The 18,341-nt window shown below is 36.9% G+C and overlaps 1 protein-coding gene and 1 long non-coding RNA gene across 2 annotated transcripts in view; one reads left to right on the top strand and one right to left on the bottom strand.

The window, feature by feature from the left end:
- LOC129643395 (uncharacterized) overlaps positions 1-6,008 on the bottom strand; it is a 37,175-nt gene extending 31,167 nt beyond the window's left edge. Inside the window, exons 1-2 of the long non-coding RNA XR_008710284.1 lie at positions 5,953-6,008; positions 3,980-4,055 (exon numbers count right to left, since the gene is read on the bottom strand). This is a non-coding gene — a long non-coding RNA (uncharacterized LOC129643395). The remainder of the gene's footprint in view (positions 1-3,979; positions 4,056-5,952) is intronic.
- Positions 1-18,341, top strand: part of ROBO1 (roundabout guidance receptor 1) — a 1,262,210-nt gene that overhangs the window by 178,701 nt on the left and 1,065,168 nt on the right. The window lies entirely within an intron of this gene.

Below are 18,341 nucleotides of genomic sequence, written 5' to 3'. Positions count from 1 at the left end.
CAGGCTGAGAGACAAAGCAGATAAGAATATCTCATTTGACATTTACAGATAAAAAAGGTACAGAAGTGCATTCATGGAATAGTCACATCAACACATTTTTGCTAATGATATTCCTGAATGAGCAGGGTCATACCAGACCTCCTGAAAGCTCATCTATGCCTCACTCCCAAGCCCAGATTCATGTAGGCAGAATGTGAGCTGGAGCCCACGTAATCTACATCAGCTGTATCTCATCAATATTGGCAGAATTTAAAATGCAGAATGACCACAGTATTCACTAGAATATAATCAATCAGGAGTGAATTTCTCCTTGTTGAACCTCTTCCTCCCCTTGTCAATCTGGTTAAGATCAAGACAGTCTAGTTGGATACAGAAACTCACTTGATCTTATTGTTGAAGAACTAGAAGAAGTAGGCATTCTAAAAAGTCATGCTAGTGTGTATTTATACTATATATTGGGCCCAGAGCTGAAAAGTAAAAACTTGGATACATTTACACAATTAAAGAGGTTTGAGGATACCAAAAATCCTGGAAAACCTTCACCTTTAGGATGCTTTAAATGTAACATGTAAAAATAAAATAATTTAACCAATGTCTATTTTATCAACTGAGCCTGCATTGCATTATTATTAGACACATTTTTTAATTCGTAGTCAATGGACAATTTATGGTCAATATGTAGCTCTTTAGTTCTGAGCTTATAAGCTAAATCAAAAATCATGAAAATATTACTGAGTACTCTTAAACTCTCCTTTCCATTATATTTTATAATACAAATACAAGATAGCAACTTTTTGAACTGCTGTGTTATTATAGTTTTATCAACTGTTGTAAGAGTAGACTCTGAAAATCTTTGGTACCATGTGCTAAATTTCAATTCTCTGAAATAATCATCACTGCAGTTTATCAAACAGTGTTGGCTCATGTAACTAGAATTACAGTAACCTCTAAGGAATTATGAAAAGTAATCATATTAGAGAAAGAATTATTATAAGTTTCAAAGCCCAGATTTAAATCCAAGTTGATGCCACATGTAAAATTAGCCTTTAGATTTTTGTAGAATTCCTTTGGGCAATAGCCTATGTCATAAAATCAAATATAATGCTGAGTAGACACTTTTTACTCTGAAGAAGTCCAGGAAACAAAATTTCACTGCACAATTAGGTATATCAGTTTTGTAGAATTTATCTTCTTCTTAAGCATGAAAAATTGTCCCATATGTAATATTAAACTAAAAAGATTAATAGTCTGATGTACTATGCAAATCTTAATATAAAGCTCAAAGATGTAACATTTTTATTCTTTTCCAAACTTTAAATGATTTAAGTAAACAGCCTTTACTTATCCAAACATGGTATCAATTAGGCAAAGTATTAGTGTTATTATCATAAAGAATTAAAATACATACTTTATTTTCACTTTTTTGTATTTATCTATTAAAACATATACTTTAAAATCCAGGTAATATTGCAGTGTGGTTCTTTAGCAAAAGTCCTAAAATTATATTATCCCTTAATTATTCTGGTCACAGAATATTTAACATGTCTAAAATGATAACACACCATATATCTTCCCTAAAACAACTAATACAAGTGTTAATTTAGTATTTTTTCAAAATTTTTCCATTTTTCTATTTATTCTAAAATGAAAGAGGTGTTGAAGAATGTATCCATAATATCTAATAATTCAATATTTTAAAACTTGTAAAACATGAAATATTTCCTTGAAAAGATTTCATAATAGAAAATACATTGGGAGTCAGCTGTTAAGATGTTTTAATTGATAAAAAAATTGGTTACTGTGATTGACATAGTATGTTAAACTCTGCCAAATTATAGGACTTTTTTTTTTTTGGAGGAAAATTATCACAGACAAAATATTGGATGAAAACCCTCACCAACACTCCACCATTGTCCTCTGGTAGGTAGGGCCTTTTTTTTTTTTTTTTAGATTCTAATGAGCATGGTATGTCTTGTGTATAAACACTAGCCTTTCCTATTTGATATGCACAGAAATCCAGTTAGATGTTTAATTACATCTTAACATGAGTTCCAAACAGCTGGCTAATTCCCTTGTTCCTGATTAAAGAGATTACAAAAAATAAAACCTTACATGGCATTTACATACAACTCTAAAATTAAACATTATTAATAAGTTTTAGGCATTCAATAAATAAAAAGTCATTATTTTTAAGCACTGGGACAACGGTTTCTAAAGAAAAAATGATAACCTTTCACCAAGTGGCAGGGAAAGGGGACAATATCGTTTGGAAGGTTAGCAGTTTGAAAGGAGAGATCCTATAAAGCTGTCAGATAAGATTTGTTAATCAGTGTATGGACTTACTATCACTGATGTGCCAGGGTCAGTAACGCACATTTTGGGTTGCGGTTGCCCAACAGTGAATATATTAGAAGCATGAGGGTAACTGCCTAGGTTGAGCACAGCTAACACAACTTGATTTGGGTCATGCCTTTTCGTAGTGTCAGTCAGCATATGGGGCTTCCCAGGTGGCACAGCAGTAAATAATCCATTTGCCAATGCAAGAGACACAAGAGACAAGCGCAGATTTGATCCCTGTATCGGGAAGATCCCCTGGAGGAGGAAGAGGCAACCCATTCCAGAATTCTTGCCTGGAAAATTCCATGGCAGGCTGCATTCCATGGAGTCACAAAGAGTTGGACATGACTGAGGGACTGAGCACATAGCAATTATAATATACCCTAATTTTTCATATAGACAAAATTGTGAGGTATTTTTAGCATTATCAAATGATATACTATTCTTTTAAAATATCCTTGTGATGCATTATTAAAGTATATCTTCATTGCCTTTAACATCTTCAAATTAAGGGAAAGTGAACCAGGCACCCTTGGTTATTGTGCTACTTCTATCTTATGAATTGGATAAATCTATATTAACTCTTCCAGAAATGAAACTGTTAAGTATCCAAAGTCCTAAAGGCTATCAAACACAGATGTAAGAATGTTACATTATGTAATGTGTGTAATCTCTGACTTTTTTTCATGCTTTTGATATTATTTATGGGACTTACTCCCTCAGAAACATTTCATAAAGCTACAGTTCATGGTACTGACACCAGACTAAATATAGACAAATAGGACTTGGGACAAACTAGTTTATGATATTCATGTATATCTGGATGCATTTGTGTATATATGTGTGTGGATGTATGCATGGGTGTGTGTTTGTATCAGTATATATATATCATATCAATTTGGAAAGCTCTCTGGGATATATATCTGAAATGTGAAAAATGTGAAGAGTCTTTAAGAACAATCCTGATCGAAAAAGAACTCTCACCTATACCAATAAGATATTTTGTTGCATATATATATTTATACAAAGCTATTTTGAAATATTATGTAGCAGTTTAAAAAGTATATGTGTGTGTACATATTGATGGACAGATCTCCAGGATATATTATTAACAGAAAAATCAAGTCATAGACCAAGGACTGACAGGTAGTATTTAATCTCACCACATTATAAAAAATGTATACATATATAATAAATGTATACATATATAGACAAAAATAAGAAAAAAATCAATCACCCTCTGTTTTAGACTAAGCTGCTATAACAGAATACCATAGACTGGGTGGCTTATAAACAATGGAAATTTATTTCTCACAACTCTGGATGTTAGTTAGCACAAGATCAAGATTCTAGCTGATTTGGTGGCTGGTGAGAGCCCACTTCCTGATTTGTAGACTATCGTCTTCTCTTTCTGATATTCTGGAGCCTCTTTTATAAGGGCTTTAATCCCATTCATGGGGGTTCTACCTCATCATCTCCTAAAGGTCTCATATCCTAGAACCATCACTTTAGGGGATGAGGATTTCAACATATGAACTTTGTTGTTGGGGAGAGGACACAAAAACTCAGTGCATAGCACCCACAAAGTGCTGAAAGGAGTGGTATTGAGAGAGAGGAAATCAAGAGCCAAGAATTTGCTTACCTTGTCTCCTGACATTCCCTCATAGACACAAATGACTGCAGCAGCTCTGGTCATTGTGTCCTTATCTGTCAACATACTTGTGAAGAATGAGAGGGAATAAATCTCCTAAATCTTTTTTATTACAGAAACATATATATACAATATGAGTGTGTGTGTATATATATGTATCTTATATATATATTTCTGAGATTCCTTCAACACAGCTTTCCTAAAATCCCATTGATTGTACCCAATCCTATGACTTTGTTGCAAAAAGAGACTAGGAAGGCAAGTAACTGGGAATTTCAATCTCCATCATCATGGGGAAGCTCTGGCAACAGGAAAGCAGTGAAGAATAGTTATCAAATTGGCCACCAGCAATGTTGCCGTATTTCATTACTATTTCATACACATTGAGAGGAAGAATACCAGTTTCCTCTCTCTTCTGTGTGACCTCAGTAGCTCACACTGAATTTTGGTGCATTCAATAAAATGTGTAAATGCACTTTCAGAGAAGGGATATCTACAATTTACTGTAAGAAATCCAACACCAAACTCTACAATAGAATTTTAAATTTTATTAGTGAATTTTTAATTTCACTTTATAAAAATGTGCCTAAATTTTTTAATGGATCCCTAAAATGGATAGCAGTTGCACTTCCACTGTATCCCTTCAGTTCAGTTGAGTTGCTCAGTTGTGTGCGACTCTTTGCAACCCCATGAATCGCAACATGCCAGGCCTCCCTGTCCATCACCAACTCCCGGAGTTCACTCAGACTCACGTCCATCGAGTCAGTGATGCCATCCAGCCATCTCATCCTCTGTCGTCCCCTTCTCCTCCTGCCCCCAATCCCTCCCAGCATCAGAGTCTTTTCCAATGAGTCAACTCTTTGCATGAGGTGGCCAAAGTACTGGAGTTTCAGCTTTAGCATCATTCCTTCCAAAGAACACCCAGGGCTGATCTCCTTTAGAATGGACTGGTTGGATCTCCTTGCAGTCCAAGGGACTCTCACTATTGTAAAGTGAAAATAAAAAAAAAAAGTCTTCTCCAACACTACAGTTCAAAAGCATCAATTCTTCGGCGCTCAGTTTTCTTCACAGTCCAACTCTCACATCCATACATGACCACTGGAAGAACCATAGCTTGACTATATCCCTTAGAGTTTGGTTATTGAAAGTGGGTACTTCTCTAAATATTCTGAATGGTAGTTTAAGACTTCTGGTTAAATCTTCACTAACCCCCCCCCTTTTTTTTTTAAATTCTGGAAAATAGTGATGAACCTCATGGAGTAGGACATTTGAGAGTCCTACAAAGTATCTTCTAGGAGAGACTGTGTAAAAGATGATTTACCTTAACATTTAACTAAGAAAAGCATAAACAAGGAATACAATAGATCTTAAGAACCAAAAGACAAATGAAGCAGAGAACCCACTAAACCTTGTCAGAGGTAAAGCCATAGTTATTAGTATGCATACTCAGGGAGTCAAATGCAGAGTTAGAAAGAAACCCCAATCACTTTTCAAGGGGAGATCAGGTGAGTGCCTGCAGGATCCGATTCAAATTCTATTTGGAGACAGGAAATCTAAAAGACTTAAATTTTAGAATAGCCCTAATAAATCTGTCAATAGATGGATGAGCTGTTTGATGAGGGAACAGCAGCCCCCAAGGCTGAGGACTGAATATGACTGTGTTGCACATTTAATTCTTTGGACCATCCAAAAGAAAAGCACTGATATGAAAGGAAAGATTAAGATTTCCTACTTTAGAGAAAGCACCAAGTAACATACATTTTTACTTTTTTTTTTTTTTTTCATTCTTCCTTTCTTTAAAACAGAGTTACAATATTTTTCAGGCTTTATCTAAGGACAGAATGGAACAATATACTCATTAAGCCTTAGCTTAGCTGATATTAGGAGAAGAATTGAGCAATTTCTACTAGACTTATGAAAATAATTATCCAGGGAAAAACTAGGAAGGACATTCAGGAACTTACTGAGATGAGCAGACTGCACAGTGCCAGCTGTGGAAGATACTGGAATTCCTTTATGCTCTACATGAAATGATGATGTGTTAGTTTTTTATTCTTGCTGTGAAAAATTACCAACCACTTAGTGGCCTAAAACAACACAAGTTTACTAACTTATACTTCTTTAAATTGAAATGCAATGTGGCTTTTCTTGGGCTGAAATCAGCTTTATCAGTAGGACTGTATTCCCTTTTGAAGGATCAGCTGTCATGTCTTTTCCATTTTTACAGTCTGCCCACAAACCCATATTTCATCTTCAAATTCAACAATAGCTTTTGAGTTTTTATCTCATCACTGTGACATTTACCTTCTGCTTTGCTCCACAGTTAAGGATCCTTGTGAGTATACTGGATTTACCAGATAACCAGATTACCAGGTAACCTAGGATGGTCTCCTTGTTTTAAGATCAGCTGGATATCAACCTTAATTCCTTATGCTACTACCTTACTTCCCATTTTCCATGTTATATAGCAGTTATAGGTTTTAGGAATTAGAGGGTAGATGTCTTAATGCTTCTCACGGTGGAAAAACCGCCAAAATGTAAACCTCTGTTACACATTGAGGGAAGGCAATGGCAACCCATTCCAGTACTCTTGCCTGGAAAATCCCATGGATGGAGGAGCCTGGTAGGCTACACTCCATGGGGTCGCGAAGAGTCAGACACGACTGAGTGACTTCACTTTCACTTTTCACTTTCATGCATTGGAGAAGGAAATGGCAACCCACTCCAGTGTTCTTGCCTGGAGAATCCCAGGAATGGGGGAGCCTGGTGGGCTGCCGTCTATGGGGTCACACAGCGTCAGACACAACTGAAGCGACTTAACAGCAGCAGCAGTAGCATTACACGTTGTTTTGAAACTTGAATAGAAAACTGTACATATAATAAAATCCTATACTTAAAACACATTTCTGTATTTCAAAAGAGCTTACAAATTGATTAAAATATATTATGAGGACCAGAAGTAAAGAAATAAAGAGGGAAAGTAAAGTCGCTCAGTCGTGTCCGACTCTTTGTGACCCCGTGGACTGTAGCCTGCCAGGCTTCTCTGTCTATGGGATTCTCCAGGCAAGAATACTGGAGTGGGTTGCCATTTCCTTCTCCAGGGGATCTTCCCAAACCAGGGATCGAACCCAGGTCTCCTGCATTGCAGGCAGATGCTTTATCCTCTGAGCCACCAGGGAAGCCCAGAAATAAAGTTATTTAAGGCTATCATATTGTCAGAATCATGTTAAATACTTAAGAGGATGAAAGGAAGTTCAGAATAGACCCAATATTTACCCTTACGTTCTAACAGACACAAAAGTATGCTTTCAGTTTTCTCTAGACATCTAATACAATAGATGAATTATCACTCACATAAGTAAATATAATGTTTACCAATAATATGATATTATTTCAAACATTGATTTACTATAAGAAAAAAAATTAAGAAAATTTAAATAACTTTATCCTATCACATCATCATGTTGAATTAGAAATTATTGGAGAAGTGAAATAATAATAGGATAAATGTTTTAAAGCAAGTGTGAAAAAAAAAATCCTAGGTATCACATAATTAATGATCACATGGGTGGCATAGAAAATGTTTCAAATATTCACAAAGATTAATAATCATGGTTCAGTTGAGTTCAGTTGCTCATTCGTTTCTGACTCTTTGCAACCCCATGGACTGCAGCACACCAGGCTTCCCTGTCCATCATCAGAGCTTCCTCAAACTCATGTTGATCAAGTCGGTGATGCCATCCATCCGTCTCATCCTCTGTCGTCCCCTTCTCCTCCTGCCTTCAGTCTCCCCCAGAATCAGGGTCTTTTCCAGTGAGTCATTTCTTCACATCTGGTAGCCGAAGTATTGGAGTTTCAGCTTCAGCATCAGTCCTTTCAATGAATATTCAGGACCAATTGCGTTTAGGATTGACTGGTTTGATCTCCTTACAGTCCAAAGGACTCTCAAGAGTCTTCTCCAACACCACAGTTCAAAAGCATCAATTCTTTGGCACTCAGCTTTCTTTATCTTCCAACTCCCACATCCATACATGACTAGTGGAAAAACCATAGCTTTGACTAGATGGACCTTTGTTGGCAAAGTAATGTCTCTGCTTTTTAATATTTTGTCTAGGTTGGTCATAGCTTTTCATCCAAGGAGCAAGCATCTTTTAATATCATGGCTGCAGTCACTATCCACAGAGATTTTGGAGCTGCCCAAAATGAAGTCTGTCACTGTTTCTTTTTTTTTTTTTCTGTCACTGTTTCCATTGTTTCCCCATCTATTTGCCTTGAAGTAAGGGGACCGGATGCCATGTTCTTCATTTTTTGAATGTTGAGTTTTAAGCCAACATTTTCACTCTCCACTTTTCCTTTCATCAAAAGGCTCTTTAGTTCTTCTGTACTTTCTGACATAAGGGTTATGTCATCTGCATATCTGAGATTATTGATATTTCTCCCAAAAATCTTGATTGCAGCTTGTGCTTCATCCAGCCCAGCATTTTGCATGAGGTACTCTGCATATAAGTTAAATAACCTGGTTAACAATATAAAACCTTGACATAGCCCTTTCCAAATTTGGAACCAGTCTGTTGTTCCATGTCCAGTTCTAACTGTTGCTTCTTGACCTTCATACAGATTTCTCAGGAGGCAGATAAGGTGGTTTGGTATTCCCATCTCTTGAAGAATTTTCCACAGTTTGTTTTGATCCACGCAGTCAAAGACTTTGGCGTAGTCAATAAACCAGAAGTAGATGTCTTTCTGGAACTCTCTTGCATTTTCTGTGATCCAACGGAATTTGACAATTTGATCTCCGGTTCCTCTGCCTTTTCTAAATCCAGCTTGAATATCTGGAAGTTCACAGTTCACATACTGTTGAAGTCTGGCTCAGAAAATTTTGAGCACCACTTTGCTAATATGTGAGATGAGTGCAACTGTGTGGTAGTTTGAGCATTCTTTGGCATTGCCTTTCTTTGGGATTGGAATGGAAACTGACCTTTTCCAGTCTTGTGGCCACTGCTGAGTTTTCCAAATTTGCTATCATATTGAGTGCAGCACTTTCACACCATCGTCTTTCAGGATTTGACATAGCTCAACTGGAATTCCATCACCTCCACTAGCTTTGTTAGTAGTGGTGCTTCCTAAGGCCCACTTGACCTTGCATTCCAGGGTGTCTGGCTCTAGGTGAGTGATCACACCATTGTGGTTATCTGGGTCATGAGGATCTTTTTTTTATAGTTCCTCTGTGTATTCTTGCCACCTCCTCTTAATATCTCGTGCTTCTGTTAGGTCCATACCATTTCTGTCTTTTATTGTTGCCCATCTTTGCTTGAAAAATTCCCTTGGTATCTCTAATTTTCTTGAGGAGATCTCTGGTCTTTGAAATTCTATTGTTTTCCTCTATTTCTTTGCATTGATCACTGAGGAAGGCTTTCTTATCTCTCCTTGCTATTCTTCGGAACTCTTCATTCAAATGAGTACATCTTTCCTTTTCTCCTTTGCCTTTAACCTCTCTTCTTCTCTCAGCTATTTGTAAGACCTCCTGAAACAACCATTTTGCATTTTTGCATTTCTTTTTCTTGGGGATGATCTTGATCACTGCCTCTTGTACAGTGTCACAGACCTCCATCCGTAGTTCTTCAGGCACTCTATCTATCAGATCGAATCCCTTGAATCTATTTGTCACTTCCACAGTATAATCATGAGGGATTAGATTAGGTCATACCTGAATGGTCTAGTGGTTTTCCTTACTTTCTTCAATTTAAGTCTAAATTTCACAATAGCAGTTCATGATCTGACTCATAGTCAGCTCCTTTTTTTTTTTTTTTTTGCTGACTCTATAGAGCTTCTCCATCTTTGGCTACAAACAATATAATCAGTCTGATATTGGTATTGACCATCTGGTGATGTCCATGTGTAGAGTCATCTCTCGTGTTGTTGGAAGAGGGTCTTTGCTATGACCAGTGTGTACTCTTAGAAAAATTCTGTTAGCCTTTGCACTGCCTCATTTTGTACTCCAAGGCAAAATTTTCCCATTACTCCAGGTGTCTCTTGACTTCCTACTTTTGCATTCCAGTCCCCTATGATGAAAAGGACATCTTTTGGTTGTTAGTTCTATAAGGTCTTGTAAATATAGAATAAGGTCTTCTTCACCACCTGATGGAAAAAACCGACCCTAATGCTGGGAATGATTGAGGGCAGGAGGAGAAGGGGATGACAGAGGTGGAGGAGATGGTTAGATGGCATCACCAACTCGATGGACATGAGTTTGAGCAAGCTCTGGGATGGACAGGGATGCCTGATGTGCTCAGTCCATGGGGTTGCAGAGTCAGATATGATTGAGCAACTTAACTGAACTGACTGAAACATAATTCACTGTAAATTATGTAAATTGTTTATATAATTCAATGTAAATTTGTTAGTTCTAGAAGGTCTTATAAATATTCATAAATATAAATAATCATGGTGATCCCCAAATATTGAAATTTAGAGTCAAAAGAATTGTACTTTATTCCTTTCCCTTTCCTTTAGTGTGCCATCCCTCCCTCAAAGGTACAGTACCCACTGCCTATGCCCTTTACATGACCCACACCTACCCAGGCACCTGGAAATATTCTGTACAAGAGGTCCCCTTATATTTAAAGGAAACTAATCATTCTTCAAAACACTTAGAACATATTTTTAAAAACCCAACCCAATTAATTTAACTATTACAGAGTAATGATGACTGAGTGATAATCAGTGTTAGAGAAGACTCTTGAGAGTCCCTTGAACTGCAAGGAGATCAAACCAGTCAATCTTAAAGGAAATCAGTCCTAAATATTCATTGGAATGACTAATGCTGAAGCTGAAACTCCAATACTTCGGCCACCTGATTCGAAGAACTGACTCATAAGAAAAGACCCTGATTCTGGGAAAGATTCAAGGCAGGAAGTGAAGGGGATGACAGAGGATGAAATATTTGGATGGCATCATCGACTCGATGGACATTAGTTTGAGCAGGCTCCAGGTGTGACGAGGACAGGGAAGCCTGGTGTGCTGCAGTCCATGGGGTCGCAAAGAATCGGACACAACTAAGCAACTTAATGACTGAAACATAATTCAATGTAAAATAATTAAATAAAACCACAAATCATAGATTTATGACAACGTAGGATATTGGTGTGAAACAGCTTCTTAAGTGAAGGAAAGCATTTTGAGTCTGCCATGTTTGAGAACAAGCCCTTTTCTGAACTATTCCTCGTTTTTGCTTCCTTGTTTCTTATTTCTCTGAACATGTAGACTCTTAAAGTTCCAAGTTTATTTGACAGTGTGTGTATATATGCTTAGTCTCTCAGTCATGTCCGACTCTTTGTGACCACATGGACTGTAACCCACCAGGCTCCTCTGTCCGGGGGGATTCTCCAGGCAAGTATATTGGAGTGGGTTGCCATTTCCTCCTACAGCGGATCTTCCCTACTCAGGGACTGAATCTAAGTCTCTTGCATCTCCTGCGTTGGCAGGCCAATTCTTTACCACCTGTGAAGCCAGTCAAAGATACAGAGAAGAACGGAAATGTGCATTTGTATTTGAATATGTTTGTGCAATACATGAGAAAATATCAGTGGTTTAAATAGAGCAAGTCCCCTACATATGAGCTCTCATGAGTTTGTGTGTCCAGTCACTTAACTTAGCTCACATGTCTGTTGTACTGGAGGACTGCGAGTGGTTGTGCTTTTGTGTACCTTACTGTTCAGTACTGTGTAGAATACAGTAGTACAGTATCTTTTGCTTAAGTCCAGGATGTCTGGAAGCAAGTGTAAAAGAAGCAGTGATATAGCTGCTCTGGCTGAAGAACCGAAGAGATTCCTAACACAGGAAACGGCAAGGGGATTTTCTTTATCTGAGGAGATGCTGTTAGATTTGAGGCACAGGACCTGAACATAGACTGGTACACGAAGTTTGCTGCAGCCATTCAGAATACAATCCAGTGCTACCATGTCTTCTATGACAGGAAAAAAAGAGCTATTACCCAGACATTACTGGATCATTTTGTCAAGAGAGTAGATAGAATTGAATCCAGCAAGGGTTCAGAACCTGTGCTGTCTACATCAGGTGTGAGTGAAACTGCAACATGCCCTCTGACTCCTATTACTGGTGATCCTTCAGCTCTACCATCTCCCGCCTCCTGCAGTCAGTAACTCTTCTTGCCTGGTCACTCAATGCTAGCCTCATATGCCAGCTATTGTACTGTACTACTGTACTTTCCAAGGTGTTGTAAGATTAAATATGTTTTCCTCATTTTTGTGTTTATTTTTTATGTATTGTTTGTGTGAACAGTATTATAAACCTATTACAGTACAGTAATATATAGCTGATTGTGTTATTTGGGTACCTAACCTAACTTTGTTGGACCTATGAGCAAATGGGACTTATGAATGTGCTCTCAGAATGGAACTCATCCATATGAAAGGGACTCGCTCTATGTACTACCTGATGGCTTTCTCTCTTTAGCAGTTCTAAAGTTTAAGAAATTCCAGATTGAATTTAATAATATTCACTCCTGGCCTAATTACCAAATTTTGGATTCACTTTTTCACTTGTTAAATATTTCTAGTTATATGTCTTATCATTTTATAACAAGTTCAAATTATATCATTCAAACTCGCTTCCAGAGTCAACCAACTACCTTAGCTCTGGTCAGACCGTCTATTTGCATACCATCCACCTTGACTAAAAGTTCAGTGGCAATGAAACATCTTGGTGTTTCAGGACATATTTCAAATCCTCTCTCCAGCACACCACCTTCTCAAGTTCTATGTTTTTATTCCCTCTCATCTCCTGTGTCAATTTGTCTATACTTTTCTGATGATAATTCAGGTCTTTCCCTAGTGTTAGCTTTTAATTTATACTTTCAAACTCATAGTATGGTTAATGTTCCTTGCTTGAAGTTTGATTTTCCTAGATCAATATGTCATTTTATTTTGTTTGTTTGTTTTTTAATTGAAGGATAATTGCTTTACAAAATTGTGTGGTTTTCTGTCATACAGCAACAAGAAGCAGCCATAGGGAACACCCATGTTCCCTCCTTCCTGCACCTCCCTCCCATCTCCCTGCCCATCCCACCCTTCAGCCTGTCACAGAGCCCCTGTTTGAGTTCCCTGAGTCACACAGCAAATTACCATTGGCTATGTATTGGTTTTACATGTGGTATTGTAAATTTCTGTTTTACTCTCTTCATACATCTCTCCTTCTCCCTCCTCTCCTCCCCGCATGTCCATAGGTGTGTTCTCTACATCTGTGAAAATGGCATATATGTCAATATGCCATTTTTAAGGCGTATACCATGTTTAATATAACATGTTTACATATTGAATAAAGGAGCATCAAATTCTGCCAGTATACTGAGATAGGTGCAGGGATTATAACTTCCTGTAGAAAACACAAAATAGAGGTCAAGAATCAATTTGTATATTTATCAGAGTTTCCAATATTGTCAATATTGTACCATAATATTCACACTGTGTGTATACATATAAATATTAAGACACAGATAAAACTTCACTGTATTTCAATTTGAATGTTACAATTTTATGTTAGGCATTACACAGATAATATTTCATTGCTAGATAATATTTCATTGATTTCATTCAGTGTATTTATTAAGCTACTACCAGAACTATTAATGGTTCCTATTCATGAGAAGTTTAGGTCTTAAGGGAAAATTAATCAGTGAAAAGTGTTAGTCGCTCAGTTGTGTCCAACTCTTTGCGACCCCATGGACTTAGCCCACCAGGTTCCTCTGTCCGTGGAATTCCTCAGGCAAGAATACTAGAGTGGGTTGCCAGTTCCTTCTCCAGGGGACCTTCCCAACCCAAGGATCAAACCTGGGTCTCCTGCATTGCTGATGGATTCTTTTACCCTCTGATCCACCAGGGAAGCCCCAAATTAATCAGCAGATCATACAAATTGATATCATCTGGAGATATGATAAATAATATGAAGACTAGCTTAGTCCATTCGGCCTGTTTTGAAACAAAAATTTCATAGTCTAAATGGCTTGAATATCAGACAAATCTTTCTCATGGTTCTAAAAGCTAAGAAGTCCTAGATAAGCTGCCAGCAGATTTGGTTTCTGATGAGAGCCCACTTCCTTGTTCATAGATGGCCATCTTCTTGTTTCTTACTTACTTTCCAAATCCTCACATGTGGAAAGAGCTAAATTGCTCTCAAGCTAAATTGCTCTTATAAAGAACTTAATCCCATTCATGAGTCTCCACCTTTATGACCTGATCAACCTCTCAAGAACCTTATCTCCTAATACCATCATGTTACACCTCAGAATCTCAACATAAGACTTTTGGAGGGATATGAAGATTTGATATACTACAGAGCATGTCTGTTGACATGCAAGTGGAAAACAAAAGTCACCAGCCGAGATGAAGAGGTCAAGGAAAGGTTTCGTAGAGAAATTAATTCTGATCTGAGAGTTAAAAAAAAAGTTTGGGTCACTCCTCAAGGAAGAGTTTTGAGGTAAAAGAAGCAACACAGAACATTTAGCAAGAGGAAGAGTGATGCATTTAAGAAAATGAAAGTTGACTAGTAAGGCTGAGCAGAATCAAGGAAGGGCCATGTCCTGCAAAATGAGGCTAGAGAGTAATTGAGGACATGTCATGCAAGGTCAGGTAACTCATGTAGAGGACTTCTATCTTTATTACAAGGAAAATGAACATCCATGGAAAAAAGTTGTGTTTGTGTGGTTGCAGGATGTCAGTCTGCATAGTTAAACATTTGCAATTCAAAAACGTCATTCTCACTGAGGCTCAGACATTAAAGAATCTGCCCACAATGAGGGAAACCCAGGTTCCACCCCTGAGTAGGGAAGATCCCCTGGAGAAGAGAATGGCCCTGACTCCAGTATTTGTGGGGCTTCCCTGGTGGCTTAGACATGGACAAAGGAATGGTTACCCACTCCAGTATTCTTGCATGGAGAATTCCCTGGACAGAGGATCCTGGTGAGCTATAGTCCAAGAGGTTGCAAAGAGTTGGACATGACTGAGCAACTAACACACTTCACTGCTCAAGACAGGACTGGAGGGGAGGCCGAGTCATCTAGGAAACTACTATAACCATGAGCCAGTTTTGACCAGAGTTGTTGTGGGAGGGTTTACTAAGAGTGGATGTGTTTGAAATGAGCTTAGGGGGTAAAATTGACCAAAATTGGTTATAGTTGGATATGGGTGTGATAAAGGAGGAAATGTTAGGATGACTTGAAACATTCTACATGTGTTATGGATAGATGGTGACGCCATTCTTTCAATGTATGTTTTGATCTTAAGTTTGGTTTTGGGTATTATTGAGTCTAGAATGTCAAATCCCATTAGCAATGCCAAACAGACATATGGGAAATATAACTCTTTTGGATTCAGAGGAGAGCTATTTGCTGATGATATTTATTTGAGGGAATGTTGTTTATAGGTACAACCTCATGCCAAACCTATTGTTGCATCAGGACCTGGAAGAGAGTATAAAATAAGGACAAAAATACAGTGCTATGAGTGCTTTGGCAGTAGTAAAATGCAATATTAAAATAGCTATATATTACAAAAAGTGTGAAATTATGAATCAAAAGTATCATTATTTTTATAGCAATTTTATCATGTGTTATTTTGTACTATTATATTAAAGCAAAGTATAATGTGAATATTTTACGCTATATGAGCAAAAGTCTCTCTGGTTGCATTGGTAAGGAAGGGCGAATTTTCCAAGTATCCACCCCATGTTCTTAAATATTTGTTTTAAAATGACAAATAGTTGCATTTTCTCTATAAATGTAAACAAACAGGTATATCATAAATCTATTTATTAAAAGTTATTATTGGAAGATTTTAATAATAACTTATTATATTGCAATCAATAATACATGTTTATTACTCTGATTTGATTTTATGGAAATTTTGGTGGTTGTTTATTAGCTCATTTTGAATTAATGCCCAGTTTCCCTTAAATCCTACTCAAACTTTTAATTCTTTCTTTTTAATAATATCCCTAATAAGAAGAGACCTTTCTCAAAATATTTTTAGGTAAGACATTATTAAAACCAAAAAAGCTGTTGCTGTATATGACATAAACAGAGACCACAGAATTTTTAACAGTAGATTAAATTCTATAAGGCACTGTCTGAAAACCAACAAAAGGTATTATGAAATGATATTACTGTTATTGAGTTAAAATATGTGTTGAAGAAATAATTTTATGCATTTAATTATGCATAATGGAGGTATTATGTGTCTGAGATATATACTGTATAAAGAAGGATTATCATAAATTGTTTTTTTCAAATAGGATATTCAGAAAGATAGTTGTTTCTTCTTTATGATATCAAGATATTTCTCCCCATTTCTGTGGTTGGGGTATTCAACTGTATCACTGACAATATTTCCAAAAGACATTGAATTCTATCAGGAATAGTGTGAGGCTTTTTTCTTTTAACTAAGTTTCAAATTACATGGTTACAAATGAGCATCATTTTAAGCCTTGTCATTTGGTTTAGGAAGCTATCTAGGAGCAGGGACCTTGTTTATTTCAACAGACAATAACTGTTGCAATGATTCAAATACTATATGGGAATAGTAAATACTAATCTTTGGGCCTCAAATTTCTATTAAAAACATGAAAGATTCTCAGTGCTGAGACTAAGGATTTATCTGCTTTGTTGTAATAACCAAACCATTTCAATAGTTGAATGTGTAATATTTTGATAAAATCACACCTATTTGTATATGCATATTTATTTTTCTGTCAATCTGAGGTATTCCAAATAGTGAAAAATGTAGATGAAGCAAATGCCATAGTTTTTATATTTCCAGGAAGTTCCTTTTCCAACACATGAATGCATGCTAAGTCGCTTCAGTTGTGTCCGACTCTGCGACCCTATGGACAGCAGCCCACCAGGCTCCTCTGTCCACAGGATTCTTTAGGCAAGAATACTGGAGTGGGTTGCCATTTCCTTCTCCAAAGTCTGTATAAGAACTGGGAAAACACTTTCTGTAAAGTGAATCAATGAAAGTAAGCAGAGCACAAAGTAAGGAAAAACAGATATAAGGTCAATAAGATCTCTAAAGGTGATCCAAAGGACTGTAATTTTGCATAATTAATTTGTTGTGATTCATTTGCTTTAATACAAATTATAAGAATGTTTTTATGTGTGTTTTATGAACTTACTATAAGATATAAATAATTGGACATATATTTATATATTGTGATCAAAATATTCTTGTAATCTAGTCTTCCACAATCATCAACCAAAACCCTGAGAAATGAATCTGAACCTTTGTACTCAGAAAATTATTCTTATATTTTGGGCAGTACAGTATCTTTTTAGTTTGGTTGTTGAGAGTCAGTTCTCACACATACTTTATTTTCTCACCATGTGTAGCAGAGACCTGTTATTTAACTCGCACATGAGTGTGAATATCTGCCCCACCTTCTAGTCAATCACTGTCCTTCAACTGAATGGAGAGCCAAAGCATAGGTGCTCAAGCTCAGTGTTTAAGTCCTGAGAGACTGAGAATAACCTTGGAAAGTTATATTTAAGGTGCTCTCCTTTGCACAAAAATGTCTTTCTTCCAAGTACCATGATGCTGTAACATATAACCACATTTTCTTAATTATTTTACAAGCCTGTGTCATCTCTGAATCAGAAGAACTTTGATGTTTGTGGGGGACTTCACTTCACTCCTCATTCTCCCTTTCATAAAAAAAAAAAAAGTTCTAGGGACAGAGAAGTTGGATTTTAATTTCCATTACTTACACAATACTTTTCTTTCTTCTTGACTCCAGTTAGGAGTGGATAAGTATACTCTTTTTTGTCTACTTTAAAAAAAGTTGCAGAAAAAGAGAGTTGTGAATCAAGTTTTATTTGGGGCAATATAAAGACTATGGCCTAGGAGACACCATCTCAGATAGCTCTGAGAAACTACTCCAAAGAGTCAGGGGGAATGGTCTGTATATATGTAATTTTGTTGAAGAGAGAGTGCATGCAATCAAGTCCATATTTTGAGCAGAAGGTTTCTCCTAGTCTCGTCACCATGAAGTATTTTAGTGCTTTCCTAGATATGAGGCAGTATAACAATTGGGCTCCTAAAATCAGCTTCTGACATCTAACTCTGTGAAGACCTGTCCTGCCAGTTGTAATAACCTCCTTCCCCAGCACAGAGTGCCTCATTTCTGCTCTCTGCCTTGAACTCCTTTCAGGGGGTGTTGAAAATCAGCAGCTGCAGCAGTACATGATTTATTCTTTGTGGAGGTAGATGGCAAGTGCCAATTTGTAGTTGACATTTTTAAATTAAGTAGATTATTCTGGAGTATTTTTTCCAGGCTTATTTCCTAATCA

The sequence above is a fragment of the Bubalus kerabau genome, chromosome 2 (genome assembly GCF_029407905.1).
Source record: "Bubalus kerabau isolate K-KA32 ecotype Philippines breed swamp buffalo chromosome 2, PCC_UOA_SB_1v2, whole genome shotgun sequence".
NCBI classification, from domain to species: Eukaryota; Metazoa; Chordata; class Mammalia; order Artiodactyla; family Bovidae; genus Bubalus; species Bubalus kerabau.
The sequence above is the reverse complement of the archived record's forward strand: the minus strand, read 5'-3'. Positions and strand labels throughout refer to the sequence as shown.